The following is a 23,849-nucleotide window of genomic DNA, read 5'->3' on the forward strand; positions in this document are numbered from 1 at the left end:
TAAGCATCTTAGCCGTCTGTTTGTATCCTGAAGTAATCGGATGTCTTTGATAGATTTTTCTCACAGTTTTGAATCTGAGTCCCAGGCATGTCGGATTATTGGATTAACCCGAAGAGATAAAGTCTCTGACAGAGATGCAGTTGTTTCCTGTGAAACTAAAGATATCAAGCTAACTAGCAAACCCCAGTTTGTCAAAATACACAATACATTTTATCACCAAACTGCCAAGTAGGTTTATAGGGGGCAAAAAATGTCCTGCTGCCTGTCACAGTGTTTTATATATATATATATATATATATATATATAAATAAATAAAACAGATGGGGACATGCTAATATAGGAAAATAATCAACAACAAGGTGGTGTGATGAAGTGAGGTTACAGTTTTCCTGTAATAAGCACAATAAGTGTTTTTATTTGTAATATAATTATAATTAAAAAAAAATGAAAAATGACACATTTTTTTATCCATTTATAGTTACATTTTATGTTTTGGAACATCTGTGAAACAAGTTAGTTCCTGTTGTCCCTTACATTATAGCAGCTATAAACAGACTTTCCCTCACTAGCCTCTCTTTTTCCTCTCTTTTGAATAAAATAAGACAAAAAACAAAACAGCTTGTCATGTTACCGAGAAACGGCAAAGCTTAACCTCGTGAGGGCAACTTTCAATCTGTCCACCTTTCAGCTTTAAAACTGGCCTCAGTGGCACCATGCTTGTGTTTCTGACACCCCAGAGTAACTCTGAGGATCTCTGATTGGCACTCTGACAATTTTCTGTTTGTAAGTTACACAGACTTTAATTTCAATCTGAAAGAACTGATGTCCAGAGGGCGGTTTGAAAACCAAAAGCACACACATGCTGTTAGTGAGCTAACACTTTGTGAGCCAGGAACAGACACAGGTCAACGTTAAAGCAAACACCCGAGCTCAAAGAGTGAATAGAGGTCAGTTAAGTAGTCCCTCTGCTGAGAAAGTGGCCCGTTTCTCCTCGGCTGACAGCGTGACCCACTTCTGGCTAATGGTCTTTTTCATCACCTAGATACACACTGCTTTACCTGATCTTTACTCTTGGTTTGGATGAAGCTGAATAAAGATAATCCATGTCCATGTCCCAACTGCTGCTATAACATAAGTATTAACATTAACACGTAAGTATAAGTATTAACATGTAACACAACATTAAATGTACCAACAAACAAGCTACAAATTACAAAAAAATTGCTGTGGTGTAAAAGGAGTAAAACACTGAACGTGCTGTTAAAGGGAAATAATCATGATGGTAAAAGTAACTCCGCCTCATCACACATTGATTGTTTTCCTCAGAACAGTACTAGTCATTCCAAATGGTTAATTCCATCAGCCTCTTTTCCAACTTTTCCACCTCACCCAACTTTTTCTATTATTTTTTTCTATTTCCTCTTTGAAATGAGAGACAGTTTCTATTCACAGAACACAAATTATCCAAAAATAAGTCTTAATGTGCACTAGTTTTGTCTTTCTATTGTGTACTTCCCTCCCTTAATGAGGTGCATATACTGTCAGGCGTATTCTCTGAATCTGCAACCTCGACAGAAAACCACCAGAGCTTTTTCGGTTTTTCTGCCTGTGGTGATGGAGGACCTTTTAATCTAAATTTAGCTGAAGCATCTTGCCCTTAGACGGGGCGCAGCAGGCCTATGGAGCTCAGCCAATCACCTCCTTGAACATTTCTCTCAGTCGCCTAAAGGAGAGGCAGGAGAGAAAGAGGAGGAGGGTTTCCGTTCTTCCTGAGTGAGTCTTGGGCATCTGCTCTGGCCATCTGGGCTTTCAGCGAGAGATAGCGAGAAGCAAAGTGCCAAAGAGTGGAAGAGAGAAAATGTTTGCTCTTGCAGACGCCTAGCATTTCAGTGCTGCTCTTTAATGCCCTCTGAATCATAAATGTCACATTTTCCACTCAAGCAGGCAAGGCGCTGAGAATAGTACTCATTTAAAAGACACGGCGAGAGCGACTTCTTCAAAGCCAAGCTGATTCGGAGCACTTAAGCGATTCGGAGCTGTTGTCTTGCAGATTCTTGGGGCGCAAGGAATAAAAAGTTAAAAATGTAAATCTCGCCTGGCGTCAAAGTGCGTCAAAGTTAACGCTCAGTCTTGAGTCTGTGGAAATGAGTCATGACAGACTCGGAGCAGAAAAGCAAATGCTTGCTAATATCCGGGCATCTTTCAAGCCGCACTTAATATGATCACAGCACAAGCTGGCTTATTGTCATGCATGACTCTCTGGCAGGCTTCTCTCAGACGAGACGAGACGAGACATGAATCAAATGCCATCTATTTTTCATCTATCTTTTTCCTCTTTGTCCATTTTGCATAACGCCATCCATCTGGCTTCATGATTCACCAAAGATTTTTCCAATGTTTCCTAACTTTAAGTCTGTCTCTCTCTCTCTCTCTCTCTCTCTCTCTGTCTCTCTGGTTTAACAGCAGCTTAAAAACAGATGAAGAAAATGACATCTTTCAGGACCAGCTTGGTGAGAGAATGTAGCCTTGAGGAGTCGTTTATTAAGCATTTTTGGAAGGAGTCTCCAGTGTCAGTGCTCCGTAACAGTCAGAAGTGGAACATGATGAGATTAAACTTTTGTACACTGATGTGGTATAAGAGAAATAAAACACTCCACTTTATCACACCACCCTGTTGTTGATTATTTTTCTATAACAGCATGACATGGAGCGCTTTACCTCTTATATAATAACAAAAAACATTTCCATGATTTTTTTGTCCTTGGTTGTCCTCCAGTCATCAAAGCCTCCTCACTCCAGAACAAAACACCACATCAAAAAAATTTTCCACTCTTCCCTAACTTTAAGTGTGTGTGTGTGTGTGTGTGTGTGTGTCTCGCTGTCTTGTTCAACAGCAGCTTACAAACAAATGGAGATAATGACATCTTTCCAGCCTGAGACAAAAAAGAGCCAAAGCCTGGAGAGGAAGTGATCAAATGTGGCCTTGAACCAAATGCCACTGAACACAGTCTTTGAGCTGGCATTGATCCGGGGGCAGGAGCATCCGAGCGATGAATAATTTATATCTGCTTTTTGAAAAGAGAGGTGTTTTATGGTCCAAGAGATAGAAATGTGGCCATCAGTGTGATGTGTGACGGAGACTCGCTTGGTGTGTGTGTGTGTGTGTGTGCGTCTGAGGAAGCTCTTGGTTCATGGCTTTCATCTTCCTGAGCTCTAATTGACAAGATAATGCAAAGCTGAAATCCCTTAGAGACGCAACACATGCAACGAGATGCCGTTACTGTCCGAATTCCTGCAGAAGTGCATCTTGAAGAAGCTTGAAAAAGAAACGATGTAGAGCACTTCAGGGGTAATAAGCGAGTGTATTCTCAGAGAGGAGTTGTTATTCTGTTATTCACAGGTGTTTCTACATTTATTCAGCACACCACTGGTATTTTATTATCACATAACTTAAACAACGGGTACCTCAGGGAGCGGTAAAAACACATTCCTGCCTCGCCGTGATGCAGTTTTCCAACCTAGAGCACGGGCACGGATATTTTCAGCCATGTTCAGTGCAGAGGAGGGAATTAGATATGTGTTTGCAACAGATTTAACCGCACAGAGACACACTTACTAATTACTGAACAGGAGTTGAGTCAGTATACCAGATAAACAGATATAAAGAAATGGCGTAAAAGCAAATTCACACCATTTTCTTTCGATTTATTTATTTATTATTTTTACACGTTGGGTTTTTGATGCTTGAGCCACACTAGCAAACTGAGGTTGAAAATATTTACGATATAAGCCTGGAAATGGTTCCCATCATGCATCCTGGACTACTCTTTGTAAGACTTAGTAACACTAAACAGATAAAAATGATGACAACATTCTTTAATAAAGAAAAAATGTTGAAAATTTGCGGTGTTATAAGAGGAATAAAACACTTTACAGTGTGGTTTTATTGGTGTCTGGCTAGCTCAGTCGGTAGATCATGAGTCTCTTAATCTCAGGGACTTCTTGTGGGTTTAAGGCCCACATTTGGGGTTGCATGAGCTAGTGCAATCTCAGTGCCGGTCCCAAGCCCTGATAAATTGGGAGGGTTGCATCAGGAAAGACATCTGGCGTAAAACCTGTGCCAAATCAAAACATCCGGATTTCCATAATGGAGATGGAGGATCCGCTGTGGCGACCCCTAACGAGAGCAGCCAAAAGAAGAAGAACAACAATGTGGTGTTATTGGAAAATCATTGAACTTCATGGCAGTGAGAGTAATTCTGCTGAATATGACACCATCCTGTTGATTATTTTGTGATTGTTATCCTCCTGACTGTTGTGATAAAGCTATTAATCCAAGTTTTCCCAACCAGTGGTGGCATTACAGGGAGTTCAAAAGACTGATTGAAATGTCCATGTCACATTAAGGTACATTTAAAAAAGTTTAAATTCTAATGAAAATACAAAAAAAAATAAAAAATCAAAGATGTTAATAAATTTATAAGCAGAAACAGTAACATAACTTAAAGGTGCAATAGTCGACTTTTTAAATTTACTTACTTGTACAAATAACCTGGAAAATATACAAACATATTTAAAAATGGTTTACAAAAAAAGCCATGGTCTCAGCAGAAGTGTATTAAGTGGCTGAGAAAACCCGTTTGGACAACTGAAGATCCTGAGGGCGGAGCTTTGTGAACATGGGCGGGAATGGGGAAGGTGAATGAACTCAAGGAGTAAAAGCAGATCATTCACACTGTATGTCAATTCCATCTACTTAACCGCAATCCTGAAAATAAGGACTAACCTTAATGCATCTTTAAGTCATACATTTTGTCATTTATTGCAAAAGTTTAATTTCATTCTCTGTTGCTTTTATGGTACATCATCATATTATATTTGATAGCAAAAAAAAAAAAAAGAGAGAACTCAACAGCAAAGAACAAAAAAGAAGAAGAAAACACCTTTTGAACTTATTGAGGTCCCATTTTTCTATCCCTGTTTTTTTTCAGGTTTAAAGAGGAGTGCTTGTGATTAAAGGTGCTAAGGCACCTCAGTCGCCTCTAATTAAAAAAAAAGGCTAACTCCTAGTGGTGAAATACACACAGGGTTTTTTGTTTGTTTGTTTGTTTTTTATTTTATGTTATTATTTTTTTTGTATGTCGAGCTTAGAAAATCAACTGAAGTATGTGCGTAACCTGATTCTGAATACCAGGAACTTTCCCTTTCCGTGCAAAAATATTGATATAACTGTTGCACTGTACATCCTTGCCCAAAGATCTACTGTAAGTCATCTGTTGTTCCCACCCACCAAGCACCAGATGTCTATGGATGTTTTTTGTTTTTTGATACTGAATATCCCTAATACAGCCATGACAATAAGATCACATTGCAGCAAGTGGGGAATTATATCACGACGAAAACATGTATTGTGTTGTGTACACTTCACCCAAATTAGTCTTTCTGAACATAATCACCGCTGTTCAAACACTATAAATACAAATATGTTTAAAATATGCCATTAAAATAACTTGATGTTACTGCTCTTTAATATTAAATTTATCAATAATAATGTATCTTCTCACTGCTTCATGACACACAAACAACCACAGGATATGAATTTGGGGTGATAGGAGTACAGACTGCCAGACTGGTTGGTTTTGATTGATTGGTCAATCAGAATTCAGAAGTTAAATCAGTTGCAGGTGGAGGAGGAGGAGGAGAAGGGCGGGGGAAGTGAAAAAAGACGGCGGAAGTACGTACGTTAGATCAAAACCAAGAGCAACCTAGACACACGGGGCAATTTAATTGGAATAAATGTTATTAATTCCAAAGTTACAGCCTGTTTAGTATGAAATTCCCTCTTTTTATGTCCACGGACTGAAGTTCCTCGCGGATCTGTGGCGGAGTGGCGTGTTGATGGAGTGTAAGTCAAGACATGCTCAGAGAAAATTCTGAAGTGTATCTGACATGTTTCAAAACCTTTTTTTGTCAGTTGTCTTATTTTGAGAGTTATAATAAATATAATATGATGATGTAATAATATATAATCAATATAATATATAATCATAAACTCATGGTTGAAAGTAGGTTGAATTCATGTCATTGAAACAGCCTGAAAATGACATCTTTTAACCTTTCAACCAAATCTCAGTGTTGTTAAGACATCAGGCAAAGTTGTGTTTTCAGCGGGTTTTCAGCGGGTTATTGCTGGGTGAACATGCACAATCTCTGTTATGGGAAAAGGTTTGGAGTCAAACAGAGAGTGTATTAGTCACTCAATATAAGCTGTGATGTTTGAGAGCTGATATGTCCGGCTCAAGGTCACCTACAGCTCTAAAGAATGAAATATGACTTCTTCTCACACACTTTCCCGGTGCCGTGCACATGGAGCTGATGTTGATGGATGTATATTTCCACCTTCTGCCTTTAAACACAAACACAACACACCCTTTGCTCTACATATTCAGCCTGTCAGATGGAATTACAGCGACGTATTAATAGAAGGAAAAGGCAGCGTAGGTGTGTCGCTCGCAATCACGGCATGTACGGAATTAGAGCACAAGTGCATTCAGTCCATCTCGCTCCCACACATTCAACGTCCCGATGTGTACATCGCTCACGCAGGCTTGTTGGAATTCATTAAGCACATTTTTCTCAGAATTAACTGCACTGACTGCTCTCTCTCTCTCTCTCTCTCTCTATCTTTCTCCATATTTCTCTCTCGACACCCGGAGGAGCCATGAGTGCCTCAGTTTAAAATTCACATCATGCCAGACGACCACCTGGATCGAAATCAAATCATATTTTTCAATATCTGACCACCTCCAGTACTCCAAGCTGCAGGACGAATCTCAAAGCTACTCGACATCCAATTAAACGAGTTGAAAAGTGTTTTTTTTCTTTTCTTTCTTTTTTTTCCTTTCCTGTGGGATCGTTTCCAACAGACACTTTTATAATTTTTTTAAAGCCAATAAATGTCATTAATTGGAGAAGAAAATGTTTTTTTTTTTTTTTTTTTTTTTTTTTTTTTAGACTCAGGGCCATTACGCGAAACAAAATCACATACCTTTCATATGTGATCATAAATTTTTCAGGTGATTATGTAAATATGTGATTATGTGAAAAACATAGAAAGTGCATTTCATCATGTAATGCCCTGAAAGTTCAAGAAAAGACACATGACATCGTAGGAATAATGTCATCACGTGTGTATAAGAAGGAATCATGCGATAAAATCACGTCTGAAAATGAAATCACGTACCCTACGTGTAAAAATAAGTGAATCCTGTATAAAGATTACATGTGAAAATCTCTGTAAGCCCATGTGACATAAACCTACATAAGCATTTATGAAGGGTTATAACAACAATCTAGCTGCCATGACTGCGTTTGATCTCGTAATTGATGTGGCAGATATTCGTTAAGTCATTTAGTGAACTAGAATATCAGTCATATAATGGTCAGGAAATGACATCAAAACATCAAAAGCAAAACTATATTCATTCAGAGCCTGAGGGAAAAAAAAAACACATACCGCTGTTATTACAGTGTCATAACATTGTCATAAGTATTCATAAAACATAAGCATAAGCTAGATAGAAGTAAATACACTTTACTTTAGAGCCAGAGGAAGCAGCCATATGGTGTATTACAGTTATTACAATAACAAGTCACTTTTCATGACATTTGCATGACATAAGTCAGCCTGGAATAACAATTATAACATTGTTATAACAACCTTAGGTCAATAAACGTATGTTACTTGACTCAGGTATGAATTTACCAACCCAGGCTTTATGTCAGGTCATGCCTATCAAGCCTTTATCATTGGTTATGTAGGTTTGTCATGACCAACATACAGTATTTAGGTATTATGTAGCCTTATAAGCACCACTAGTCCAGATTGTTAAGCTATTTATGTCACATCTCCACTATTTAGCATAACAGAAGTAAACAGAGCTACATTAAGGTGTTTCTCGAGGCATAAGTCAGGCTGTAAATTGTTATAACAGCCTTATGTTGATAAAAATCCACCTTGACGCAGGTTTTAAGTATATCAAAAATGATGAAAGCTTTATGTGAGGCAATACCAAGAAGAATATTTATGCAGATTTATGTCAGTTTTCATGAAATGCTTTTGTAGGTGTTGTGTAGTCTTATAAACATCACTCTAATTCGGGGACAGAGAAAATACAGGTGTTATGTACAACAAAATTGACAAAAGCTGGCTTTATATCATCCGATACCTATTAGAATTGTTATGCAGGTTAAAGTCAGTTGTCATGGAATGCTTATGTAGGTGTTATGTAGGCTTATAAACACTACTCTAATTCAGGGACAAAGATAATATACAGTATGTGTTATGTGCAGCACAATTCCCCAAAACCAGCCTTATTGTATGTGATACCTATAAGAATATTTTTTGCAGATTGATGTCAGTTGTAATGCAATACTCATGTAGGTGTTATGTAGCCTTATAAGCACTACTCTACTTCAGGGCCAGAGAAAATACAGGTGTTATATACATCAAAATTAACAAAAGCTGGCTTTATATCAGGCGGGTACCTATTAGATTCTTTATGCAGTTAAATGTCAGTTTTAATGGAATGGTTATGTAGGTGTTATGTAGGCTTATAAGCACTACCCCTAGGTTACTGAAATGACCCAGTGCTGTTGACGGTTGTGCCTTTTGCTATGTTACTTCCTGTATTTCTGGCACAGAACTGTCTGTCATGTTGTTGTCTTGACAGCTGAGTCCTTTATCAGTGACAATGACACTGAAGTAGGAGAGAAATCAGTGTTTTCTATAAATAGCCACACACACACACACACACACACACACACACACAAACACACACACGCCCACGGGCAGATGACAGAATGCCAGCTTCACGTCTGCGGCAGTTTGATAAGAGCCGCTTTCTCTCCTCGCTGGCCTCTGAAAGGCCACATTCTGACCACGGCTTGCAGACGGCGGCAGGACGACGGCCCGTGGCTCCCTTATCCCGTCTGTCCGCCGTCGTCCCATCAGCCTCGCCCAGGGGCCTCGAGTCGCTCGCTCGGATGCACTTCCGCTGATTTATAATCCAGCACCGTGCTGGCATCCAAGGCTAGGAATTACATATGTTGACAATGAGAGCAGTACTTGCTCACAACGAGGTAAAGGTCATCATTCAGATGCTCTGGCTTTGTTCAGGGGTCCTTACAGACAAACAACAGATTAACATCCCCCGTGCATCCCGCTGGCTAATACGCTTTCCATCATAACCAGGCAGCGTGCTTAGATTATAAAACGCACCGGCGCATGTCGCTGAGTGTTGCAGATGGAGAGATGACAAACGTCCCTACACAAACTGCCGTTCACTGACGTTGGCCTTTTGATTGATGAGATTTCTTATACTGTGTTGGACAACCCTTAAATTATGACCGTGATTCAGTAATATGATGTATTTAGATTATTTCTTTACTTTAATTAGAAAAAAAAGAATTGAGACCTTTTTTAACGAGCATTTTCATTTAGTGACTTCTAATTCTCTAATCCTTTAATTCAGTTCAGGTGCTGATAGTTTCTTAATGCCACTGTGCTACAGAGACCTGGGGAATGAATTTATTTATTAGTTTGTTTGTTTGTTTGTTTGTTGCTTTGTCATCCCTTCTTTCCCCTGTTCTTGCTTTCTTTAATTCATTCATCCACCTTTCTTTCTTTCTTTCCTGCATTCACCACATCGTCCTTTCCTCCATCTTCCTTCCTTCCTTCCTTCCTTCCTTCCTTTACCCTTCTTTCCTTTCCTTCTTTCTTTCTTCCTCTTTTATTTATTGATCTATTAATTTATTGAGTTCCCTGTTAATTATTTAAACATATCCAGCGCTTTATATCCTTTTTATTCCCCAAAAGTGCATGTAATTTTCACTTTTTCTAAATATCACCCATATATTAGGAGGTTTCCCATATAATGTATCTTGGGGGCTTAGTTTTCTGTGAAGAACAGAGGAGAGGAATTTCACTGTATTATCATTTTATATGTGACAGTAAAGGCTTTCTTTCTTTTTCTCCTGAATACAAAATCTGTGATAAAACATCAGGATAACGGATTGTGTTTCAGTTCCATAACGGTCTCATCACACTGCCACTAGTGCGATGGCTTACAGAAAGTTCCATTTTCCTAAAAATCCACCACCCATGAGTGTTTATTATAAACATGAGAGGGTTAATAAGACCACAGAACATCCTAATGCCACCCAAATGATTTCTTCTTGCTCTTAATGTGACATTTTGTTAAAATTGTGAAGACTGAAGACTGGCCCAGAAGACTGGATCGATCAACATCCTAAATACCAGGCTTGAGGGGAACAACTGGATCATCGGGATATAAAATGTATGATCGAGATGTGTTAGCAGATTAGCGTGAAACAGAACCTGAACACTGAATAGGTGTACGGCTAAGAGACGCTAATCCGATTTGCTTTAACTTTCGTATTCCTGAATGAACGCACCATTGCATCATAAACATTTATGTTTTTAAAAGCATTTTATGATTAGAAGCAAATCTGTTTTGTTTTTTTCCAATACTGACTAGTGCTAATTACTTCTTTCCCAATTATTTAGGTCAGAGATTAGCATCAGTGAGTAATAGTGAAATGATGCTAATCTAACAAACACCAGAGTTATGGCAGGACTAACTGAAGAATTTTTAGATTTTTTTAATATTAAATTAAACAATGGTGCTAATTTGCTATCCATATTCGGCTTATTCTCACTGAAAAGCTCAGGCAGTGAAGGTCTCGTCGAAGTGACCTAGTCATTACATTCACCATGCAAATATTGGTACACAAATCCGAAGATTGCAGTGGAATTCAGTCTACATGCCAACCATTTGCGGCTATTATGTAGGAAATCAGTAATCCAGAAGGATGTGCTTGGCAGCAAGACATATTCTGTCATTCAAATAGAGCACCCTCAACTTGACTCGAAAGTGGTAAATTCATTTGGTTGGAATTTACAGAAAGAAACCTGTAGCAAAAGTATGTAAAATGATATAAAAAGTTATAATGTCTAGTGTGACATCTTTTGCAGATGGATTATGACAAGAACAAAAACCAGATGAAGGTCAGAATCAGAATAAGGATGCTTAAGACAAGCTGGTTTTACTCCTCTTACCAATTTCCTTCTTGTTGTCCATCACGCTGCTCAAAGCCTTCACACTAGGCATATACGCTAATAATCCATTGCTGTGTCCACCAGTGTCTATGATGAAAGTTCTTCCCAGAGTTGTTTGGAGTGCTAGGAGTCAGGTTCACTGCCATTCTCCATCCCTCCTGATCCACCCTCCAGTGAACATCTTGTTATGGTGTTAACCGCTTCATCTGCTCACAATGTCATCTTCAATCCACGCCAATCACCAGTCTCCCATCAGGATCCACCTCCAACCCTGACCTGCCTCACCAGCCAGGTTCCCTCCCTTCCCAGAGCCTTACCTAGATTTAAGGCAGGACTGTTTCCTTTGTTTCCGGGCTTCATGAAAAAAGTTCTGCTTTAGGCAAAGGGTTTTGTTTGAGGCGGTGCACTGAGATTCCTTCTTTAATTGAGAGTCCTTGACTTGCCCGAAGCACAGAGAAATCAATTTGGTGTGATAGAGCCTTGAGCAGGGCAGAGATAGCCAATTTTGACAAACATTTCTCTCTGAAGTGAGGTGATTGTGGACAGTGTTATGTATTTATAGGAAATACATGGGGAGTAGTGAGTCTAAAAAAAGATTCTGGCCATGAATTGCACTTGCGGATATGTTGGAAAAGCCTGAAACAGATAAAGCACTATGAGAAATATTGTCTTATGTGAAGCCCTCTGTTGGTTTTGAAGTATTTGTATTCCTGCACACTTGGGAATGAGCTGAAACTTCGGCTGAGTTTTAATAAGAGCACCAGTGTTGCCTTTAGGATATCTTAGCTAAGACTAAATGTTGAAGTGCAATATCTTTCTGTATATACTTAAAAATAAATATGCTTCTGCCATGCCTGGAAGGAAAGCATATTCCATGCAAAGTTTACAAGCTTAAAGCCTTGGAGAACAATCTCTTACACATTAAATATCAAAGAGTTAGTTCACAATAATTCCAGACAAACTGTAGCAGAGGGAAAATGGGATTGGAACTTTAATACCTGGATACAAGGATGAAGCCTTGAAGCTTTCAACGTGATATAACTGTCACTCTCATATTTTGTTTTGAGTTGAATACATGTGCCTTTGTTTTGGTCCTGTCTCTGCCCGTGTCCTGTCATCGGTGTGTTCCCTGATTGTGTCTGCCTCTTCTCTTGTTAGATCTTGATTAGTTTGTCAATTTGCACCCTGTTGCGTCTTTGTCTAGTTGCGAAGTCTTGTTGATTGTAATTGTGCATTTCTGATGACTCCTACTACAGAATGATTCTTGGAGAACTCTCAAAAAAGGATGTTCTTTTAAGGTACTTGCTTCCCGCCTCTATCTACAGACGATTTCGCAACTAAACAAAAAGTATGCCAAGTATGAGAAAATATTATGCAGATTTTGATTTTAAAAAAGTAGCAATTGCAAGTTAATATCGTACAAATGCGACTTTTTCTCTTGCAACTCCGAGGGAATATCTCAAATTTGTGACTTAATATCTTTCAACTGTGAGTTACTGTGAGTTTCTTCTTCTTCTTCTTCTTCTTCCTCTTATTATTATTATTATTATTATTATTATTATTATTATTATTAAGCATTAATATCACTCAGTTGTAACTTTTTATATCCTAATAAGTGGAAGCACAAATTGCAGATAAAATGTCGCAGTTGCAAGATAATATCACACAATTGCAAAATACTCATGTATGTCAGAATTGCGAGATAAAAAGCCACAGTTGCGAGATAGAAAGTCAAAATTGCGAGATAAAATGCCACAGTTGCATATGTAACAATTATGAGATTAAAAAAATTGATATTATGACACAATTGTAAGATAAAAGGTCACAATTGTAAGAAAAATCTATGTAATATTTTCTCATATGTGGTGGAAACGAGCTTGCATAATAAATAAACTTATTAAGATCTAAATAGAGAACAGGAGACTCAGGAAATACACCGGGACAGGGCAGAAACACATGCAAAGCAAAGGCACATCTGGTTAATTCATAATAAAACAAAGCTGTGCTTTTCACACCAGGAATTCATGACAGTAATGCTCACTACATCGTTGACTGGTTTGTAAATGTGCTTCAGTCAGTTATCAGGCTTGGAGTGAACAACTGGCTCATCAAAAAATGACACAAAATGGTTGACATGGATTTCCAAAGCAGACATAAATTAATAGACAAGCATTTAAGAGCAAGAGCTTCAAATAGTGCATTCACTTCCAAGGTCTTGCCCGTTGGATACCATCAACAAGCTAAGCTAGACGGTCCAAATTAGATCTATTTTCTCTTATTTAGCTTGGCAGTCATTAGAGTCGAGGCGGTCATTAGTGGATGCCCTTGCCAAGCCAACATCACCCTGATACACACTAATGATCTGATCAGCAAGGCTCACGGTGCCAAATCCTGCGACAGAACCTTCCAGACACCACGACAAGGGCGAAAAGGAGCATCATCTGAAAAGGCTGAAACCCAACATGGACAGAAGAGTGAGAGTTGATTGATTATGCTACCCTCTTAAAGGACACGCTGAACATACGCCTGCAAGCTCTGTGTCTAGCCAGTTAAAACCTCACATCCTGGAAATGCATTAAGTATTTACACTGTGTGATTTTGTTTAGGGGAAGCTCGTCCATTTGGAAGAAAATAAGGAAAGCAAAGTCAATGATTGTGTGTGGGACTTTGTCGATGTTGGGTTGAAAATAAACTCGTTAACTCAAGTGCATGTTAAATTTCAGAATGACGGTGCAGTTTTTCATCGTGCAAAGCCAGGACAGCGGCGGTTTGTGGCAGCACACTGAGTGTTTTTCAACAATGCAATTATGTCCTTGCGGCTTGAGCAGAATGAGTTGTGGTCTATTCAGATGAATGCGGTGGAACTGAATCAGAATGGCAGGCCAGTTCTGAGAGCTGACAGCTAAAGATGGAACGAAAGGCCAAACTGATGTTGTGACACATGAATTGATAATGTGTATTTATTTCACAGGAGTTTCTGTTCAAATGAAGGGGTAAATGCACTAAAGATGCATGTAAAACATGTCAGCGGGTATTCGATGGATTTTAAGCCCCAGTTACACAAGTTATGTAGGAAGAAAGCACTCCGTGTTATTCTGCTATAAGAAAATAATCAGTGTCAGTGTGGCATGATGAAGCAGAGTTCATTATTTTCCTAAAACTGCACATCCTAAGGTGTGTTATTCCTCTTATACCACAGCAATTTGCCTATAATTCGAATTTTTATTAATTAAAGAATGACATCATACTTTTTATCTGTTTATAGTTCCAGTTAATGTTGATGAAGTTAGTTCCTGTTCTCTCTTACATTAAAGCAGCTATAAACAGTCGTTCCCTCACCAGCCTCTCTTTTTTCTCTCTCCTGAAGTTAATAAGACAAAATAAGCAGCTTGTCATGTTACTGAGAAACCGCAAAATGGAAACTCCTGAAAATCCTGAAGATGCTGGAAAACATAAAGTTACAGTTTTACTTCTGAAAGTTACAATGTACTGACACTGGAGACTCCTTCCATAAATGTTAAATAAACATTTCCTTCATCCTCTCCATCTTCAGCATATTAACCATTACACACGTTTTTAACCATTAGACGTATTACTTTATGTGGAACATATTTGAGAATTGCAGATTTGAGAATTCTGCACTACTGTGGTATAAAGTAGGTATACAACCATTCATCTTGTCAAGCCATATTTAAAATACTACCGCTGAGCAAAGAGGGCTTCTCCAGAACAGAATGTTTATCAAGCATTTATATCTGCTTCACCAGCTATATCATATCTCTAAATGCAGTGTTGTAGCTTTTTTTGTTTCTCTTACAGCATTGGTACATTTGGTCCTGAGAAATTGAGGAAGACAAAATCACTGACCATGTGTAACATGTGTGAGGTTCCAGTAGGATATTTGTGCTAAGTGCTAAGAGCTAAAACTTTCCTTAGCTTGACACCTTCTCACCACATTATGCTGATGACTCTCTCTCTCTCTCTCTCTCTCTCTCTCTCTGTGCAGCTGTTCTGCTTTAAAATGACCTTCACTTCATCCAGAGGACAAACTGCACCTCCTTGTGGTGGAACCCATGTGGAAGATCATCCAAGCTGCCTTTTCAGAAGATGCTTTGGATATCAAAAGGGAACAAGTGTACATCTAAGGATCAGTGGAGTGTTTGACACTTCTGGATGCCAACATGAATAAAATATGATGTGGCCGAGGTATTTAACTGACCGGTGAATAGGATGTGACATCTGCTTCAGACGTGTCCACTCATCCGGTTGGAAGATATTACAGTAAAATAATACGGCACACTCTCTGAAGATTTTATAGCCCCTCTCATTTTACACAAACACATCAATCATGGACATGTCTAAGGTGTCAACTTTTCCCAGGTGTCCCACCAACAGGACACCGAGACACCATCTGGCACAGCTGGGTACCACTCTTGGTTGATTTAGCCTAATGTAGCGTATGTCCTGTTTCACCTCTGGAAGTCGGAATTCCAATGTATCTGTACCCATACACTTACAGATGATGGATGATGAGTCATGGATAATTTGTAACTCAATATTCTTGTAGAGTATCACATGCTGTCCTGAAAGACAAATAATTAGTTAATGTGGAACTCGATCTGCATTATCAAACCCCAACAGTGTTTAAAGTTCTCCTTACTCCTCGTTTTCCAGACTCCCAGGACATCCAGAGCTGGAGGCCTTGCTTTTTCAGCACATTTAACATATGGAGCTATTGTGCTAGCCAAGACGATTTTCATTTTCACACATTCATCTGCTGAGTCGCTCTGCTCCAGATGCTCGATCAGCCTGCTCAGGTGAGATGCTAAAGTTCAGCAATTTCATTCATTCGTCTTCAGTGTTTTATCATGGTTTGCGTCGTGGTGGATCCAGAACCTATCCTGGACGTGACTGAGCGTGAGGTGGGAACACAACCTTCTTAGAACACCAGTCCATCTCAGATTAGACAGTTTTCTCTTTTTTTCTTTTACAATGAATACACTTTCTTTGGGTTCTTCTCCCACTTGGCCCTAAATGTGAACGTGTGTTCATAGTTCTTTGAGTTAGACTGGCGTCCTATCCAGGATGTATTCCTGCCTAGCTCCTAGTATTCCCGGGATTGGCTCTGGACCCAGACCAGAACAAAACACTCACTGAAGATGAATGAATGAATGAATGAATGAATGAAAGAATGAATGAATGAACATTACATCCATAAAAATCAACTGAAAAACACATCATATGCATTACATCAATTGTTTGTACGTGTACATTTGTATTAGAGATGTAACTGGACATGAATTAATTAGTCGAAATGAACAGATAACATGTTCTAAACAAATCCAAATAGGAATAGTAGGAGCACTATACAATTTCTTCTGGTCATCTGGTTGAGACTAGAGGTGTGGGATCTGGGACTGGGATCCCTCAGGACATAAAAAAAAAAGTCAGGAGGTTTTTACTTTCATGTGTGGATGAATGTTTTCATTCATTCATCCTTAGTAACTGCCTGTTCCGGGTCACAGAGGATTAAATTAGACTGCTAGTTTATTTATACATATTTTGGAAAATAGATTCATTAGAAAATTTCAAAATTCATTAGAAAATATCATAGGTGCATACAAATAAAAATAATGAGAAACAGTCCCAATCTCTAATTGCAACCATTTATAAACTGCAGTGATGTAGCTGAGGTTGAGGAACTGTCAGAGCTGGAATTCATACACCGTGATGACACTGAGGACATTTCTATATCTGGTTCATCAAATGTTTCCAGGGACATAGTGGTATGGTTCATATTTAATAAAAAATTGCACTTGTATATATCTGCAGCATATATACTGGAAATCCTGAATGGACGTCCCACTGAGAATGTGTCACTACTATATCCTTTGCTCCAATTTAGACCGTATGCCATTCATCCAGTGGGACTGTAATCTAAATTATAAATCTGAAGCCTGAAAAGAAAATGGAGATCATCGCTCAGATGAGCTTTAGATGGACTTTCCCTTTGATTCGTGGCACGAATATCAGCGACGCACTGAAAAGTGAAAAGGTGGCTTTTATGCCCTCAGAAAATGCACATTCATTTAGAACCCTCCCTTTTGCTTAACAGATAGAAATAAGAGAAAGACAAAGAAAGAGCGAGGTTTGTCTGTTAAGGATCGCATTCTAATCCATGAAGGAATGCGTCTCTAAATGCAAGACCTCGTCTGAATCTAGAGCAGCCTCTACCCCAAAAAACTGAGCATCTATCGAATTCCCCTGGCTTAGCATTCAATAAATCATCACAAGGCTGAGAACCCACAGATCTTGGCCATATCACACACAGATGGGGGTCTCAGCAAGATAATATCTATCTCTGGGAAAATCATTCTGCACCAAAGTGCTGAAGACGAAATAAAGAGAATCAGGACTTTAAAGCTTCATAAGGGTTGCAACATCTCGCTCTGATTTATAACTTGTATTAAACCCATATCATAAAACTACAAAGAAACCCTTTTTCCCAGCTACAGCCTCTGTAGGGTCCCTTAGCGAGTGTCTTATCAAGGGGAGCGCTGCACATCTACCAGCAAAGTCATCTAGTGGTCATTTATATGGATGCAAAAAAAAAAAAAAAAAAATCATAGTCTTTGGCTTCATATATTATTAAATTATTGTAAATATTTCAGCATGGACAGGATGTGCATGCCTTTTTGAATATTTAATCTTCCTCTTTTTTTTAAGAGGGCAGCACTTGTCCAGTGTGGAGGAAGAGGATGAGAGAAGGAACTGCAGGATGCTCACACCCAGCTAGAAGAGTGTGTCCTTCAGCAGGAAACGAGATGGATGCGCGCTCTTCGTTTTAGCGCCGGTAACAGTGCAGACACGCCTCTATCAAACCCTCCCTATCAAGCTTTATCACTCACAGCCCACTCACTCACTCACTCACACACACACACACACAATGTAAATGTAGGAAATGCATGGTTTGGATGAAGAGGGATGCTGGAGAGATAAGTCATGTCAGCTCTCAAAGCATCAGGAGGCTAAATAATCCAAAGTGATTAATATTCCAAGATGATTCCATGACCACTTCTTAATTTCACTCTTCGTGGAGAAGAACAGGAATAATCAAGAAATAATCAGATTTCAGCCTTAAACATCCATCATGACAAAAAAAACAAGAAAGAAAAAAGAGCAAGACAACGTGTGTTAAACTTAGCGCACTTCGCTTATGCAATAAGAACAAGAAGAGCTCATTCGGCTCAAAGCATATTCCACTCCCTTGGCTGTCTTGTCTTCTCTCCTTAGCGCTCGAATCACAGCTTTATCAACTCACACACACACACACACACACACACACACACACTAATCACCATCGATCTTACCTGCAGAAGCTTTTCCGAGGTTCCACGCAACATCCACAACCAGGATGAAAAGCGAGCAGCGCACCGGCTAAAAATCTCAAAGTCTTCTGACAAGCTGCCTGAGATCCGTTCTCGATTGTGTCTTATCGGTTAAATCCTCGTTTCGTGTCCTCTTTAGGATCGTGTGATGAATCTTTCCCCTTGTCCGTCTGCTGTATTCCGTGATGTTCTCTGAGGATTCAAATGAAGGAGAGACAGAAAGAGAAAAAAGGACAGAGAGGGGTAAAGAGAAAGAGAGAAATGAGGAAAGAGAGAGAGCGGTCCTGACGCGCTCGTCAGTGGCTAGAAGCAGCGCTGGCGTTCCTGCCTCGAAGGATCCTGCCGCGCCACATTCTGTTCATCCCCCGCTCGCATCCTGTATAACTTCAGGACAGGGAACACACACTCCCACACACACACACACTCCACAGATGCACAGTATCCACAAGCCGAGGTGATGTTTTTACAGGAAATAATCCTCACAGTTGTCCTCGTCCTCGTCTGCTTGCTGGTGTTCTGTAAAAATTCTCCCTTTTCAGTTAGATGCCGGGAGACGGGAGCGATCGGAGCGAATGCGCCTCGCTCTCTCTCTCTCTCTCTCTCTCTCTCTGTCTCCCTCCCTCGCTTGATCTCATGCACGCTCTCACATGCACCTCCCCTCCCTCCTTCACGGCTATTCCCTACCTCTCTCACTCTCTCTCACTCTCTCTCTCTCCCTCTCTCTCTTGCACTCTGTCTGTCAATTAACTGCTTCAGCATTCTCAGCCTCAGTGAAAGATAAGCGTCCTCAGCCCACACTTTCTAAGCTTCCTCAGGGACCAAAATGTTGTTCGGCTGAATATGTAGCAGAATTCACTAGTCAGCGATATGAAAAGAGAGGCCTAGATCAGGCGTCATCACCCAGTCTGGATGCGGCAAAGTATTTCAGAGGAGCGAACATGAAAAAAATACTGTAGCAGAGCCGAAAAAAACACCAATTTCCTCACCATGAACCAGCTTCTGTAGCAGATCCTCAGTTGCAGCCAATCACATGCAGTTATGTCAATTATTTAGCTGAAGGCAGCTCATCGGATCAGAAACTAGCTACAGGGTGAGACTTTTTTCACAGATTTTTAGGGATTTTTCATTTTGTTTACCTGAAAACAGACTGTTCAACAGTGAAGTGTTAGACAAAGAAGTATTGTCTACTCTACACTTCAAGTCCATCACCAGTCCATGGCGCTAGTCCAAAGTGGCGAGTTGGAGTGCTGATACGAAACACAACATTACGTAATATAATCCTTAAACGTAGTGCTGTAGGACTTGAGTCCAGTCTCGTGATGTAGTGACTTGGACTTACTGGCGTTTGTATTCGGACTTGCCTCAGTCTTGTGAATGAGTGTTGCTAAATACGGAGTTTGTTAAAATAATGTTTGTGCTTTTTATTCTGTTCGTATGCGAGAATTTACTTCTTGTCAAACGTAATACTTTTCTGATGAAAACAGCTTTAACATTGGCACAATGCATGTATGAAGCCAACTAATTGAAGTAAAGTCCTGAAAAGGATTTGATGGTCTTGACTCTGTCTTGCTTTCATTTGCACTCCATTTTGACTTGGCCTTGAATCAATCCCTGAAGACTCGAACCCCTGAAGATGGTTAAGCGTTAAAAGGTAACTTTTGTCACCACTCAGTCATGTTAATTGCTGTGACATCTGGGCATTCAGTGATGAGAATGAGGATGAAGGCTGCAGAGAGAGCTGCTTACTTATTATTTTTTACACACTTTTCAGTGCTTCTCTTGCAGACTCACTCACACACACATAAATCTGTTTGCTTAATAAGTAATTGTATTTATAGTTTACACTGCCATCACTGTTCAGTGTCATTGCTTTCACTGGCAGCACTGCAAGCCGTGACACTCGCTATCTTTCAGGTCTAAAGAAACTCTGGACATGCATACTATAAATACAATTACTCATTAAGCAAACAGAGGTGCACCCATTCATTCATTACCGTGCTTGTTCTCCGCAACTCCTTGTCCCATTCGCAGTCAGCGCTGAACCACGCCCCTGCTGCCACAATTGCTCATGTGGATCGTTGTAAGCAAGGAATTTTACTTGAAATCCCCTGGTCTAGATAAAGTTAAACAAAGAGAGATAAAGATAGAAATAGAGTGTGAGATTGTCTTTCTAATCAGAGTGCATTGAAGTTTTCAAGTTAGAGAAATCCCTTTGCCCGAGAAACAAAGGTCACCATCTGATGTTAGCCAGCTGCCACGGCTAATTGATGAGGTCGATGGAAATAGAACTAGCAGGCAGATCGCTAGCGTATTGCACAGGCTAATATTGCGCATACTGAACAGCAGTGATAATTAGTTGTAAGCAAAAATCTCCCAGAATCCCTCATTCCTCATAGCACAGCTGCACAGAGAGGAGCAGTGGGAATCAGTGAGCGAGAGGCGAATATTGGAAAAGGACGAGGGTCTGTGATGTGGTGCGAAGATGCAGACGAGTGTTGGCCTTGCGGGCATGCTGACAAACATGTTTAGGATCAATCCGGAAATTTCATTAGCACTGAAAATGCTCATACGATGAACATGAGAGATTAGCATTAGTGCTCAGGGGTGTGTGTCTTATTTCATTCCAAACTCATCTTCAGTAAAGTGCTTTATCGTGGACTCTGTGGATTCGGAGTCTTGGGACTACAGCCTGGATGAGACAACACACACATTAATACACTCATTGACAACTAGGGGCAATCTGGAGTAGCCAGACCACCTCCCAGCATGCTTTTGGACAGTGAGAGGAAACGTGAAAGGACCAGGGAGAACATGCAAAACTCCCCAAAAAAAAATACCAGTAATCCCAAAAATTTTGGTGCATCTCTAATAAATAATGTTAGCTGATGCTAGCAGTATACGTATCTAATGTTACGTAAGTCAGACACACATTGATGGATCTTATTTTCACATGAAGAATCCAAAACATTCTCCATTTACAGTGACAGAAAGTGAGGATGCCACGTCAGCGTGTCTTTTAAGCAGGAAAATAGAGTTGAGTAACGTGAAATGGGGAAGGGGGCGGGGCTTTCAGGGGTTCAGTTACAGTAATATCGGAGATTTACACAACTATCCGTCACTGCCTATTATTACAGAATGTCTACTGGTTCACTTTTATTGGGGGAAAAACATTAAGACTACGCTACTGGCGTATTTTGAGGGATAACTCATATCTGATTCCAAAAACTATTTAACCTCTCATACAAGTGACTTAAAAAACCACTCTGAGGCATTACAATGAGTAGAAACACATTTAAAACTGCAGATGAGAGTTTAACTTCTTCATCTAAAGTTCCTCAGTGTAGACCCAGTACTGAAGATGCACATATTTCATTCTAATAATCTCACGTTCCCTTTTTTTTCTCGATGTTTTATGGTTTTGTTCTCATTAACATGGCACACATGCCTAACTAGTGTTGCTTTCTTTAAACATCCTGGTAGTAGATCCATGCCAACTGCTATAACGGTGAACAAGCTTGGCATTCATCAACTCTCACACATGAATATACTGCAGTATAATGTGATGCCTAGCCTGTTTTTAGCATCATGCATGTTTAAAAAAAATTGGAATCGGTGCTTTTATGAACACATTTGCATACATATTAAGAAAGGTTTTATAAATGAGACCCACAAACAATGTTTTGTAGAGTAAACTCGGTTAGTGCTACCTTTAAAAGTTTGCTCATTATAGAATTGCAAATGGTTGTTGTGTTGCTGCTTGGCATTTTTTTTCCCTCTGCAGGATCACAGAGCAGGGTCAGTCTCTCAGATGCCTGCGGAGCTGTTTGGAGAGGTCGGGATCGTGTTTGAGGTCACAGCGGTGGACGGGACAGGTAATGGCGCCGGCGCCTCTCCGCCTGCTGCCTCACAGCCTCAACCTGTGCCAGTCCTGGGATGTGAACTCAGGATCACGGGGCTACATACTGTAGCTTCCTTAATGCGGTGTGATTTCAGTGCACTTTTAAGATTATTACTTGTCACACTGTACAGGATGATCGCAATAAAGTTCAATAAGAGATTGTGTCATTACACAATAACCATTCTCTAATAACAGACCTGCAATTAAAGAAAGTAACTACATTCTGCTTATCTGATTATGAGCTTGTGGTAATAAGGAGATTTTTTTTCCCTTCATCCATTACCATGTTCTGTTTACATTTTAATATCACCTCTAGCATGTTTGTAGCTGTTCTGTGAGATTAGCGTCGTCCTATACGTGCTCACGCTTGGACATTTTATTTAAAAACTGCCTCACACTGACAGAACGTTGCTCACAATGGCACTGTTATGCGTTCTAAGACCGCCAAACTCAAAACCAAATAATTCTCCTACAGTGTGTGTTTTTTTTCTCCTGAAAATCCTACAGTGTAAAGTTGACTGAAGCTAACGAAGGGAAATTGCTTCCTGTGCCAGTTCTTGTTTCTTGTACTAGTTGTTTTGTTGTGGTTGTTGTATAGCAGATGGTTTGCGTAAGGTTCAATAGTTCACCATGCTACACATTTTTGCATTGATCCTATTCCAATACATTTGAGACAGAATTTAGTAACATGTTGAGTTTAATGGTGTGTGTCAGAGCACGGAAAAAAATACAAAGCTGCCTGGAAAGCACTTTTTAAAATGTTGTTTGTTAATACATGTTAGTACCACAGCGCGGTTAAAATCTGGATTCAGAGTTTTTACAAAAATGTCTGTAATTGTTGTTATGGTGAAGTTTTCTGTAAGGAGATGTTTATTTAGCAGTTATGGAAGGAGTCTCCAGTGTCAGTGCTTTGAGGACGTGCTGTTACTGTTGTTGTTGATTAATTTCCTTAAAGTACTCGTTATATACTGGAACCTGGAATATACTGGAAATAATATTTAACTTGTTTTTTATTATTGTTATTTGGATGCATCTACCATTTTTAAGAATTTACACACTCTTAGAGAAGAGGTTCTTCTAAGGTTTTCGGATAGTTCCTCAAGGGTTCCTTCAAGGGTTAAGTTCTTATTTTCCTTAGTTGAAAAGGAAACACTTTACTCTCTATAGCGAACTTTTAATGTTTCCCCCAGAACTGTTAAAAGAACAGAAAAAAGTGTACCTCAAAAATACTTCGGACGTTAACAGAGGTTTTACTTGGAGCCTTTTCTGAAAGAGAAACGTTAAAAGTTCCCAGCCAAAGAACCTTTTATGCTAAGAGAAAAAAACTAAAAAAAAAAAAAAAAAAGTTTTGGTTCCATAGCCAAAAACCTCTTTTTCCACCAATCCTCTAAAAGTTATACCAAATTCATATTATATATATTTT

General features: G+C 39.5%; 1 protein-coding gene across 2 annotated transcripts in view; it reads right to left on the reverse strand.

The window, feature by feature from the left end:
- Positions 1-19,115, reverse strand: part of lingo2 (leucine rich repeat and Ig domain containing 2) — a 267,172-nt gene extending 248,057 nt beyond the window's left edge. For both annotated transcript variants that reach the window (XR_008301987.1, XM_026947401.3), the window contains exon 1: positions 18,511-19,115. The gene's annotated coding sequence lies outside the window, so the exon portion shown is untranslated. The remainder of the gene's footprint in view (positions 1-18,510) is intronic.
- Positions 19,116-23,849: the final 4,734 nt, after the last annotated feature.

This window comes from Pangasianodon hypophthalmus, chromosome 7 (genome assembly GCF_027358585.1).
Source record: "Pangasianodon hypophthalmus isolate fPanHyp1 chromosome 7, fPanHyp1.pri, whole genome shotgun sequence".
NCBI classification, from domain to species: domain Eukaryota; kingdom Metazoa; phylum Chordata; class Actinopteri; order Siluriformes; family Pangasiidae; genus Pangasianodon; species Pangasianodon hypophthalmus.